The following is a 13036-nucleotide window of genomic DNA, read 5'->3' as shown; positions in this document are numbered from 1 at the left end:
TTACTGTCAACTATTTTATTCTCAACAGGTGCATCCATTGGCCAAAATCCGAACAGGTAAGAAATTGACAGCCGTGGCTCAGTGGGGAGCACTCTCAATTCTGAGTCAGAAGGTTGTGGCTTCAAGTCCCACTCCAGAGACTTGAGCACATAAATCTAGGCTGACACTTTACTGCAGTGCTGAGGGAGTGCAGCACTGTCGGAGGTGCTGTCTTTCAAATGAGACGTTAAACCGAGGCTCCGTCTGCTCTCTCGGGTGGACGTAAAATATCCCATGGCCACTATTTTGAAGAAGAGCAGGGAAGTTCTCCCCGGTGCCCTGGCCAATATTTATCCCTCAATCAACATCACAAAAAAAAATCTGATTATCTGGTCATTGTGGGAGCTTGCTGTGCTCAAATTGGCTGCTGCCTTTCCCACATTACAACAGTGACTGCACTCCAAAAATACTTCATTGGCTGTAAAGCGTTTTGGGACATCCGGTGGTCGTGAAAGGCGCTATGTAGAATCACAGAAATTTACAGCACGGAAGGAGGCCATATCTGACAATCGTGTCCGCGCCGGCCGACCAAGAGCTATCCAGCCTAATCCCACTTTCCAGCTCTTGGTCCATAGCCCTGTAGGTTACAGCACTTTAAGTGCACCTTATAGAAGTCTTTCTTCTTCATGCAGAGTTTATGCACCCAAAAGGTAAGAATTATGGAGTGAGTCACTGGAGATGGTTATTGAATCGAGCAACTGTAGCTGGGTTTATGGAGTGATTCGATGCCTATTTGGGGAACACAGGGATGGAGGGGGTACTGAGAGAACAGGCATGCGGATCTGAAATATCATTCCTAAAAATGGAGCGTCTAAAATTTGCCAACAAAACCCCTTTGGTGCTTGACAGCAACAATAAATGTGCTCGGCTTCACGTAGAGCTTCCAATAATCGGTTTTACCTTTTGTGCTCGCGCCTGCTTAATCATTCAACATTGCAATCTCAACAAAAAAAGCAGAATTTACAGGCGTTACAGAAGGCAGATTAGACTTTTGGTTTTGAATCTGTTGCTGCCACTGCATAAAAGGTGGCAGGGGATTGATTATATTGAATGCGCCGAGCATCGGCAGGATAATCGGGTTGCGTTTTATGCTGGGATCAGAATTTTTGCAATTAAGTATTATGCAACTTAGGAGCCGGAATCCTACACAATGGGACTTGGTCCGTCTATTGGAATTTAATCCTCGGATCAGGCGCGTGTTGGTTGGATTATGAATGAGGTGGAAAATTTCCCGCTAAACACATACACACACACATACACACACAGGGCGGGATTAAGGGCCTGATGGACCTGGGGCAAACTGATCCACATGGGCCAATAGTTATATTTGTTCATGTTCATTACATTACGTATTCTGAGTATGAAAGCATAGGTCAGTATATTCAACAATGAAAGTACATATCAAGTAGGTATATATTCTGGTTCTGGTAACATTGCAATACTAGATTCCCATACATATATACAAATCGAAAAGATGATGGGCAGGATTTTCTACTTTGCCGCTTTTAGGGTGAAAACGGGAGCGGGAAATTTACCGTCCAATTAACGTTAGCCATTAATTGATTAATTTTCGTCATTTGGGCTCTGCACCAGGGGCGCAGTACAAAGGGAGGCGTTGTACAACTTTTGCGGTGTAACAACGGGAACCTTGCCAACTGAAGTGCGGGGCTGGGAGCGGCCCCGAGAGAGGCCTTGGGAGGAGGGGGAAAAAATTCACAAAACATTCAAAAAACAATTGCCAGCAGCCTCACAATACAACAAAGGAAGAAACATTGGCACTGACCTGTTTTACAATTTATCCATCTCACCGCCGCTGGCAGGGCTAAACCGCTGTGTTTTCCCCGGCGGTCAACGTGTGGGCACGCTTTGCGGTGTACGGGTCGGGCTCGAGCCGAAACTCGCGCCGGTGTCGCAAGGAGAGCCGTTACACACCCGGCGGAGCTCTCCCCGGCGGTGCTGCTAAGCGCCGTGGCAAACCCCGGCCGGAGGTTCGCGACCTGGCTGAATGCCCCATTTTTTGCCGCGGAAGGCCAAAAAAAGGGTCACAAACGACTCAAAAATCCAGCCCCTTGTCTCTGCAAAAATAGGTATGTACACGGTAGGCCAATAAACAATATTTTCCTCGGTCTCGTTTTTCCCCTCTCATTGTCTATCCAATTCAGCCTATTTGGGAGCCCTTATATATTTTTTCTACATTTATTTGGTGGGCCGATAGTCTTTGGCGAGCCTGGGGCTGCAGTTAATCCACCCCGCGGTTAATCTTCCCCTGAAGGCCGAGGCCAAAAGCTGAAGAAACGCTCAGTGTGAATGCACTGCAACTCAAGGAACATTATAAATGCCAAGTCTGGTACAGTAGTCCTGGAATCCTGTCGCTATGCCTAAGGACTCCATGCAGCTGTTGAGCTCTGGGTAAAGTATGTTTGCTGTTGAAAATAACAACTGAGTCATCGGGCTTAAAATAAATGTATCACTTTTTAAGGGCCATCTGTAATTGTCAACAAGAGTGCACTGTCTTGCTTATCTCTGCTCTCAGATACACGGTGAAATCAGTCATGTTCATGTATTGTGTATTGTGCAAAGTAAACACTGTGCTCTGATGGGAGAATCAAGAAGGTGGGAGAGGACATCATCTTAAAATTAGAGCCAGGCCGTTCAGGAGGGGAAACTGAGGCAATTTTTCCGCACACAGACGTAATGGAAATCTGGAAGTCTCTGCCCCCACAAAGGCTGTGGATGCTGGCGGTCATTGGGAGTCTTCATGACTGAGGTCCATTTAGTTTGATTAGATGAGGGATTTGGAGCTAAGGCAGGTGATTGGAGTTGGAAGTACCGATCAGCCACGATCTAATTGAATAGTGGAGCAGACTCGAGGGGCTCAGTGTTGCTTTGTTAACCCATTTCGCTCCCCCTCCCTCTACCCCACAAAAGAAGATTCCTTGAGGAATAATGCCCATTCTGGAAGGCTCCTTGATTACGGGACCCACCCGTGCTAATCACTTAGTTTGGGCTTGTGCCCCTGCTCACCGCCCAGTATGTGGATAGGAGATGAGGACAGAAATTAAGCTTTGGTATGATGCCTTCATAGTGGAATAGACTGCTGACATTGTTTAGGCTCGCATGTCACTTGGGTGAGGTAACTAGGGGTGGCCAGCATCCACCTATTGGTACCGCAGCAAAAATGAGTGCCTAGATGTGAGAAGAGATATAAGGACAAAAAAAACCTGGTCACCTGCCTATACACACAAGTAATGTATGATTGAAATATTATTCAACAATATCAGCATTTTTTTTACAAGGCTTTGAGTAATTGGAAAGGAACTGGTCTAAAATGTGCATATACTTACCTTCCACTCCCATGCACACTCTCCCCCAATCTTCGCCCTTCTCTGATGGGTAGGGTATGTTCGCCAGGCCTTTTCCACCCTCATTTACCTCACCTCAGTGGCTATGCCTTGTGTGTCAAGACAATGTAAGACAGTGTCATACCACATCAGGATAATCCTTGAGCACGTACTCCAGGCTGACACTCCCAGTGCAGCGCTGAGGGAGTGCTGCACTGTCGGAGGTGCCGTCTTTCAAATAAGACGCTAAACCGAGGCCCCGACTGCTCTTCCAGGTGGACGTAAAAGATCCCACGGCACTATTTCGAAGAAGAGCAGGGGAGTTACCCTGGTGTCCTGGGGCCAATATTTATCCCTCAATCAACATAACAAACACAGATTATCTGGTCATTATCACATTGCTGTTTGTGGGAGCTTGCTGTGCGCAAATTGACTGCCGTGTTTCCCACATTACAACAGTGACTACACTTCATTGGGTGTAAAGCGCTTTGAGACATCCGGTGGTCATGAAAGGCGCTATATAAATGCAAGACTTTCTTGACAGTGGCATGTAAAGGACTCGCCCTGATACAAGCACACTTTCTGATGCAGCATTATTCACAAAGCCCAGGGGCGATATGTGCCCCATCGGCCCATCGGCCCTGTCTATGCAAAGGCTCATGGCTCCAATGGAAAACACGGGTGATGAAGGAAGCAGGTTAAGCAAATCTTTGTTTTATTGTGACGACCTTTTACTTGAATGAAGCTCCTGAAGAAAGAATGAAGTTGGTCAGAAATTGTTCTCTTCGTGAAAGTGGAGCCATCCTTTGAGTAGAGTCCACTGCAGACTTCAGTGGGATGCCCCAACATGGAAAACGTCACAGAGAATAGTAGGGACCAAGAAAATAAAAAAAATTATTTTGCCCGCTTGAAGTGCAGATCTAAGTTCCACCATTTCGGCACCTTGTAGGTGGATTTTAAATGGTATTGATGAAAAGTGCAGCCACTCTCACCACAGTCCAGAGCATTTGGAAGTAGGTGCCATTACTGCATCCCTCCCATTGGGGCTGCTAATGAGAACATTTCTTTGCAGACTGGATGGTCTGTGGCAGGGAGATAACGTCATACAGCTGCCCCCTCAGATACAACGCACTGTAAATCTGAACTGTACAGCTACCGGAGATAAAATAGGAATCCTGAGCTTTGAAAGGTGCGTAGTATAATGTTTCTTTCATCAATCACCTGTGTCATTGCACATAAGGGAGTCAAGAACTAGTGTAGCCTTCAGTGAGGTTAGAGGTCAAAGTGTAACTGGACCAAGACACACAGATGTAATTCGATCCCCATTTTAGAGTTACAGCCCGCCCGTATTTTTTTAATAATAATTAGGGCTGGAAATTCCCCAACCTTGTGCCCGTTTTTTCGCCGATATTTCACCGTTTTTGGCGAACCGGGCAATGCGATGACGCCTTGTGCGCCGGCGGTTTTTAAGTACCGCTGGGGGAGCGGACTGCCGGTGTGCAAGACTGGAAAAAGTACATTCACCTAAAATTTGGCTCGCAGCGCACCTGTAGCTCGGACCAAAAAATAACGCCCGGGAAAAACCTGAGATGCAGCCCTTGGAACGGCGGCAGGTATGGAGACCTGCAAAAACAAAAGGTAAATTAAAGTTTTTATTTTGTATTCCTTTGCAGCGATTCGATAGTTAAGTGTCTTATGAATTTTTTGTGATTTTTTTTCTCTTTTATGCAATTTTTTGGGGGTGTTTTCCCCCCTCCCTAGGCCCAACTCGTAGCGGTATCGATCTCGGACTAAAAGTTGCAGAAAATTCGTGGTTTGCCGCTGGGCGCATTTTCTCCCAAATTTTAGGCCTCGGAATCATAGCGGAGTCACAGCGGTATTTTTGGCGGAAAAATACTGCTATGGCCAAAAATGGAATTTCTAGCCCGATATATAGTTTATATCATTATTTATCAATAAAGAGCCAACATTACGGCAAATTGGGAAGCAGAGAAGTAGCGTTGGATGGAGCATAGCAGCCTGGAGACGCAAAACTGAGGTTCTACATCGTCTCTAGTGGCAAGAGGGTATAATTACAGCATGACAAGTTTACATAGACCATCTTAATTATAAATGTGGATACAGGAATTTATAATGGAAAAATTTGAGACAAAAGTGGCAACAGGAAGTGAGACTTTGTAGACAGGAATTTCACAGACATGTAAGAATATATTATATAGATATTAAATGCGACATCTTCTGGAAGGTAGATCTCTGCTTGACCAACTTGTGGTCATTACAGCACAATTATTAATCCCTCAGTGTGGATCTTGTCATTCATTAATGGAGTGGGACACAGCAGCCATCAGTGACATCCATCATTGCCAAAAGACAGTCATAAAAAATGACACCCTCAGGTCACACTCTGCAGGGATACTGGTTGGCAGACAGAGCATCACCAAATACCTTAATTCACCAAGTACAAGGAAGTTAAATCACTGCTTATATAATCGCAGGCCCCAAGCTTAGGAATTCCCTCCCTAAACCTTTTCACCTCTCCCTCCTCCTTTAAGACCCTCCCTAAAACCTACCTCCTTGATCAAGCTTATAGTCACCCCTCCTAATATCTCCTTATATGGCTCTGTATTCATTTTAGTCTATTACACTCCTGTGCTAAAGCAGCTATATAAATTCAGGTTGTTGTTTATATTGGCCACTAGGTGAAACCTGTGTATTTATTATACAGTATATATATAGTATAAAAGTGTTTGTGTTTAATCATAGCAAATCTTGCAGTGATTACCTGACTGTAGGTAGCAGTTAACTTGACTGGGATAAAGAATATATATCAGATATTGTTATACATAATTTCGAGAATGCACTCCAGGCTGCACACTAACCCTGAGCAATGCCATGGGGGATCAACTAGCTTTTGGAAAGAAAACTTTAGGATCATAAAGAACACTTATGTAGGTGCCTGACTTCAGTCAAAAACGCACTGCATGATGTTAGGTTGCGACACAAAGGGAGAAACATTAGCCTCCGGAAAATATTTCCCAGTTCCCAGTCAAGAACGTGGATGTGGCAGAGGAGTCGGTAACCAGAGGACACAGATTTAAGGTGATTGGAAAAAGAGAGAAAAAATTGCAGGGCTAAGGGGAAAGAGCAGGGCAGTGGGACTATTTGGATAGTTCTTCCAAAGAGCCGGCACAGGCATGATGGGCCGAATGGCCTCCTTCTGTGCTGTATCATTCTATGATTCTGTGGCAGAGCTGCTCTTGGTGCCACTCCAATGACAGCCACTAGGGGGTGCACGAGAACAGCTCAGAACAAGTCTGTCTCTGAACCAATCCCATCCCTGTCAGTGCCACTTGACTGAGATTGGGAACTTGTTACATGGGCAGTAACAGGCAGTTCCTTACCATTCATAGGCGGTCCCTCGAACGAGGATGACTTGCTTCCACATGAGTTCACAGGTGTTTCGATGAAGGACCCGATGTTCCAGTCCTGAACTCCAGTTGAGGGGGTGGGAGATGCCTGTGGGTGGATTTTTTTAAGGTGTGGTGACCGTTGCACACCAGCCACCACACGGGTTCACACTCGGCCTTTGTCCAGTGGCAAGGGTTGAACCAGGACGACTGGAGACCTGCTCTGCTGCACGGACCTAGTGTGCACAAACATCGCAGTGTGGGCTGGGCCGTGCTGCCCCTGGGCCCTGGGCTCCTCTGGGCCCCGTACTTTATTCGCCGCACCTTCGCCCACCATGTTCCAGGGCCCGGCGCTCCAGCTCTATAGCCCCGACCTGCGGGGGTGTTCTCACACAGGTCGGGGCGGCCCACAATGTTACCACTCCATGCTGCAGTTTGTTGGAGCTGAGTCCTGCTGAGCGGCTGTGACATGTGAGTAAACGGAGATACTAAAATTGTTCCCCTTTTGTGTTAATCTTCCTCAGCGTAGTGCAGTCTCACGTAATCAGACTTATTTGCTTAATAACAGACTGATTCGCCTTAAAGGCAGCTACAATCAAAGCACTTTATAACCTAATGGAAATGGGAGTTCGAATTGGTGCAATTTTCTGAACAGCTCAGACTTACTAATTAATTAATGCCTCAGAATTTCCATCTAATAGCTGCTATTGAGTAAATATGGCAGTCCAGTAAGGATACTTGTGCTGGGTGAAGCGCAATGTACAATATAAAATGTTTTAATCCGAGAGTTGTCTATAAACATGCTCTTTGAACCAGTTGCCCTCTCAAATACCTGCTGAAAGACGATGGCCTCGTTGACCATCGAGTTGTTGTAATGTTGTTTAGGGGTGTCGGTTAATTTGGGATTTATTTCCCCATTTCTTCCCACTTTCCCTGAAGGTGCTGGCTCATTCCTGGACATCGTTCAACTGACAAGCACCCAGTACGTCAGCTGTGGCTCAGTGGGTAGCAACCCCGCCCTCTGGGTCAGAAGGTTGTGGGTTCAAAGTCCCACTACTCGGGCACATAAATCGAGGCTGACACTCCCAGTGCAATGCTGAGGGAGCGCCGCACTGTCGGAGCTGCTGATTTTTCAGATGAGACGTTAAACCGAGGCCCCGTCTGCCCTCTCAGGTGGATGTAAAAGATCCCACGGCACTATTTTGAAGAGGAGCAGGGGGAGGTGTCCTGGGGTCAATATTTATCCCTCAACCAACATAACAAAACCAGATTGTCTGGGTCATTATCACATCGCTGTGTGTGGGAGCTTGCTGTGCGCAAGTTGGCTGCCGCGTTTCCCACATTACGACAGTGACTACACTCCAAAAGTACTTCATTGGCTGTTAAAGACTTGCATTTATATAGCGCCTTTCACGACCACCAGCCGGTGGTCGTGAAAGGCGTTATATAAATGCAAGTCTTTCTTTTCTCCGTGCCAGCCTAGACAGTTGGCAGTCTATTTGAGCATGGATGGCTAACCCTCATTCCGTCCTTGCCCGGCATCCTAGTGTTCCCGGCGGCAATTTTGGCTCAGTCGACAGCGCACTCGCTTCTGAATTTGCAGGTCGTGGGTTCGAGCCCCACCCCCAGGCCTGGAGCCTCCGAATCTCGGCTGACACCTCTGTGCAGTGCTGGGCTTTGGATGAGCTGTTGCTCCGAGGCCCTGATTGTTAAAACCCCGTGCTTATTATTTGATGGCTAGCGGAGAGGGGCAGCTCTCCCAGTGACCCGGCCAACATTCCTCCCTCGGTCAACACCAATCAAAGAACTGCTCATTCATCCAATTGCTGTCGCAAGTTGGCCGCTGTGTTTTCTTAAATAACAACGTGACTCAGCTCCGAAGCAATTTATTTTGTGTGAAGTGCTTTGAGAAATATGATAAAGTGCTATTAAAAAAAAAAGCAACACTTTTTTTTGTTAAATCGGGATCAGGGGCCCCCGGTTTACTTCCTCCACCCACTAACTTAGAAGAACATACTTCAGCTAATTGAAGGTTCTCTTCCACTAGGGACCGAACCTGGATCCTCACAGCTCAGGTCAACATTGACGCGCAAGTTGTTCTTCCCCCAGCTCTTTACACACAAACTCTTTGCCCACCCACCTGTTGGACTGGACGGGAAAAGGCACAGAAAGCCCAAGAGAAATGGAGGGGGGGTAGCCAAAGCTGAATAGGTGCGAGGCACGGTGAAGTTCTGGGTACTGGGATCTGTGCCCCGCCATGCCACGCACGGTGAGCCACTGTGTTGGCCAACTGTTGTGCAGAGAGGCAGAGAGAAAATTGGACGCTCAATCACCCTGGGCCCACTCTTGCCCGCCTCCTACTGGCTGATCACAGGCTGTACAAACCGAGGCTCGGGAGCAGGTCACACTGAAAGGATCTGTGACTGTCAGGTGAACTCGTAGAGAAAACAATAAAATACCTTTACAAGTTAAAACATTTGGCCGAGAAAATCTATTAGTGATGCCTCACATGGACTTGTGCTCGCTTTTTCTCTCTCTTTTTTTCTTTGTCTCTTTTTCATTCTTTCTGTCTGTCTTCCTTTCTCTCTTTCTCTTTCTCTCTTTCTTTCTGTCTCTCTCGTTCTCTCTCTTCTTTTTCTGTCTTTCTCTCTCTGTCTCTCGCTTTCTCTCTCTGTCTCTTTCTCTCTCTTTCTGTCTCTGTCTTTTTCTGTCTCTCTTATTCTGCCTTTCTTCTCTTTCTGTCTCTCTTTCTTTCTGTCTTTTTTTCATTCTTTCTGTCTGTCTTCCTTTCTCGCTTTCTCTTTCTCTCTGTCTCTTTCTCTTTCTGTCCTCTCTTTCTATCTCTCTCTTTCTGTCTCTTTCTATCTTCTCTTTCTGCCTCTCTTTTTCTATCTTCTCTTTCTGTCTCTTTCTTTCTGTCTCTCTCGTTCTCTCTCTTCTCTTTCTGTCTTTCTCTCTCTGTCTCTCGCTTTCTCTCTCTGTCTCTTTCTCTCTCTTTCTGTCTCTCGCTTTCTCTCTCTGTCTCTTTCTCTCTCTTTCTGTCTCTGTCTTTTTCTGTCTCTCTTATTCTGCCTTTCTTCTCTTTCTGTCTCTCTTACTTTCTGTCTTTTTTTCATTCTTTCTGTCTGTCTTCCTTTCTCGCTTTCTCTTTCTGTCTCTTTCTCTTTCTGTCCTCTCTTTCTATCTCTCTCTTTCTGTCTCTCTTTTTCTATCTTCTCTTTCTGTCTCTTTCTTTCTGTCTCTCTCTCTTTTTCTTTCTCTCTTTCCATCTCTCTCTCTCTCTCTCTCTCTGACCGAGAGACTTGGCTGGTGTCCTACTCGAAAGCCTCAGATGATGTAGGATTCTCTCCCCCCACCCCACCATCTCTGAGATTGTGAAGGAAAGAGATTGCAGAATAAACCCTGCATTTCCCCACAGCACACATTCCCTGATGACCTGTGCCACCAGGACCTAACCCTCCAGTTTTAATTTTTACTCCCAAGCATTCCAAGGTTTCGAAAATGTAAGGAAATTCGCGGAAAAGCAAATGGCTTTCCGCTTTAACTTTCCATAGCCAGAGAAGCTAATTGAATGTTTGCTCTAGGTACCGGTTACACAGACGGTCAACATTTCACTGAGAATTTGTTGATGTCACTTAAAGCAAACACATTGATTAAAACGCTTAACCAGAAATGGACACGGGTTGGCAGTGACTGAGGGGGGCGCGCAACACGCTTCTGCCACTAGATGGCGCAAAGACACCAGCTGCCAACACCGACCAGGGCGAAATGAAGATGTCCTCTCGGCCTTCTGGCAAAGCTCGGCGCTTGAAAACCCTGCATCTGTGAGGCACCATCACACGCTCCTTTATCTTTTGCTAAATAAGTTCCCTACCAGAGCAACTGATGTTAGCCGACAACACAGATAGATTGAGGAAATCAGGGGGAATGTTCAAAGGAAAAGGAATAACATTCAAAGAGGTCTATAGAGACTTAAACAACAGCTGTAAACCAGCAGTTTTCTTTTTATTTATTCATTCACGAGATGTGGGTGCCACTGGCAAGGCCGGCATTTATTGCCCATCCCTAATCACCCTCAAGAAGGTGGTGGTGAGCCGCCTTCTTGAACCGCTGCAGTCCGTGTGGTGAAGGTGCTCCCACAGTGCTGTAAGGGAGGGAGTTCCAGGATTTTGACCCAGCTGTAATATATTTGCTTCATGGGTTCTTTGCTTAAGAATTCATAAGAACATAAGAAATAGGAGCAGGAGTAGGCCATACGGCCCCTCGAGCCTGCTCCGCCATTCAATAAGATCATGGCTGATCTGATCATGGACTCAGCTCCACTTCACCGCCCGCTCCCCATAACCTCTTATTCCCTTATCGATTAAGAAACCGTCTATTTCTGTCTTAAATTTATTCAATGGCTCAGCTTCCACAGCTCTCTGAGGCAGCGAATTCCACAGATTCACAACCCTCTGAGAGAAGAAATTTCTCCTCATCTCAGTTTTAAATGGGTGGCCCCTTATTCTAAGTTTATGCCCACTAGTTCTAGTCTCCCCCATCAGTGGAAACATCCTCCCTGCATCCACCCTGTCAAGCCCCCTCATAATCTTATACGTTTCGATAAGATCACCTCTCTTCTGAATTCCAATGAGCAGAGGCCCAACCTGCTCAACCTTTCCTCATAAGTCAACCCCCTCATCCCTGGAATCAACCTAGTGAACCTTCTCTGAACTGTCACCAAAGCAACACATTGCTATTAAGAACGAGTTGGTTTATTAGCAAAGGTTTAACAATCACACTACACAATACCAGTTCATCCACCAGGCTCACAGCTACCTGCCTCATCGTGGATCCTCCGAACTCAACTGGCTGGGGTTTTATTGAGTATTGTGAACATCATGTGACTGGCTAAGCCACTCCCAACTCAACAGCTCTACAACTATTTTGTTGTATCTGTAAAACAAATGTAAATCAAATGCCCCCTTATTAAGAAGGCACTGAAACTGACAATTTAAACAAATTAAACTTTAAACGGTCAAATTCAAATTTGGTTGCCGGGGGTGATGATGCATTCCAGTTCCCTCCGGTGCCCACCTCTCGCGGAAGGCCGCGAGCGTACCGGTGGACACCGCGTGCTCCATCTCCAGGGACACCCTGGCTCAGATGTACCCGCGGAAGAGAGGCAGGCAGTCGGGCTGAACGACCCCTTTGACCGCCCGCTGCCTGGACCGGCTGATGGCACCCTTGGCCGTGCCCAGGAGCAGTCCTACGAGGAGGCCCTCGGACCTACCCGCTCCCCTCCGCACAGGGTGCCCAAAGATCAGGAGTGTGGGACTGCAGTGCAACCAGAAATTGAGGAGCAGCCCCTTCAAATAATGGAACAGGGGCTGCAACCTCGCACATTCAATAAAAACATGGAACACGGACTTCTCCAGACCGCAGAAATTGCAGGCAGCCTGGGAGCCTGTGAACCTACTTAAAAATTTATTGCACGGGACTGCTCCGTGCACCACCCTCCAGGCCAAGTCCCCAATAAATAGGGGGAGGACTCCTACCTAGAGAGCACTCCATCGGGGACCCCCGCCTCCTCCAGACTGAAAGGCACGGAGGGGTCAACAGCTCTTCAACTCTTAAGCCTGTGAGTATATTCACAGGTGCATACATTACACCAGCGATGATGAAGGAACGGCCGATATATTTCCACGCCAGGATGGTGTGTGACTTGGAGGGGAACTTGGAGGTGGTGGGTGTTCCCGTGCGCCTGCTGCCCTTGTCCTATCAGCTTGTGCGATGGCCTGGCTTAATACCTCGTCCGTTGGGGGGAGGAGCCTCAGTGCCAATAGATTAACAAATCGAAAAGTTGAATCCCGCGAGAATTTGAATTCAGTTTTTCTTAATTCTGGAAATAAAAAGTCGTTATCAGTAAAAGTGACCATGAAGCTGTCAGATTGTCGTAAAAACACAAGCAGTTCGCTGATGTCCTTTTAGGGAAGGAAACTGTGAGGTGATCTCATTGAAACGTACAAATTTCTTACAGGGCTTGACAGGGTAGATGCGGGGAGGATGTTTCCCCCGGGGCTGGGGAGTCTAGAACCAGGGGTCACAGTCTCAGGATAAGGGGTCAGCCATTTCGGACTGAGATGAGAAGGAATTTCTTCACCCAGAGGGTGGTAAATCTTTGGAATACTCTACCCCAGAGGGCTGTGGAGGCTCAGTCTTTGAGTATATTCAAGACAGAGATCAATAGATTTTTGAATAGTCAGGCAA

This window comes from Pristiophorus japonicus, chromosome 16 (genome assembly GCF_044704955.1).
Source record: "Pristiophorus japonicus isolate sPriJap1 chromosome 16, sPriJap1.hap1, whole genome shotgun sequence".
NCBI classification, from domain to species: Eukaryota; Metazoa; Chordata; class Chondrichthyes; family Pristiophoridae; genus Pristiophorus; species Pristiophorus japonicus.
The sequence above is the reverse complement of the archived record's forward strand: the minus strand, read 5'-3'. Positions refer to the sequence as shown.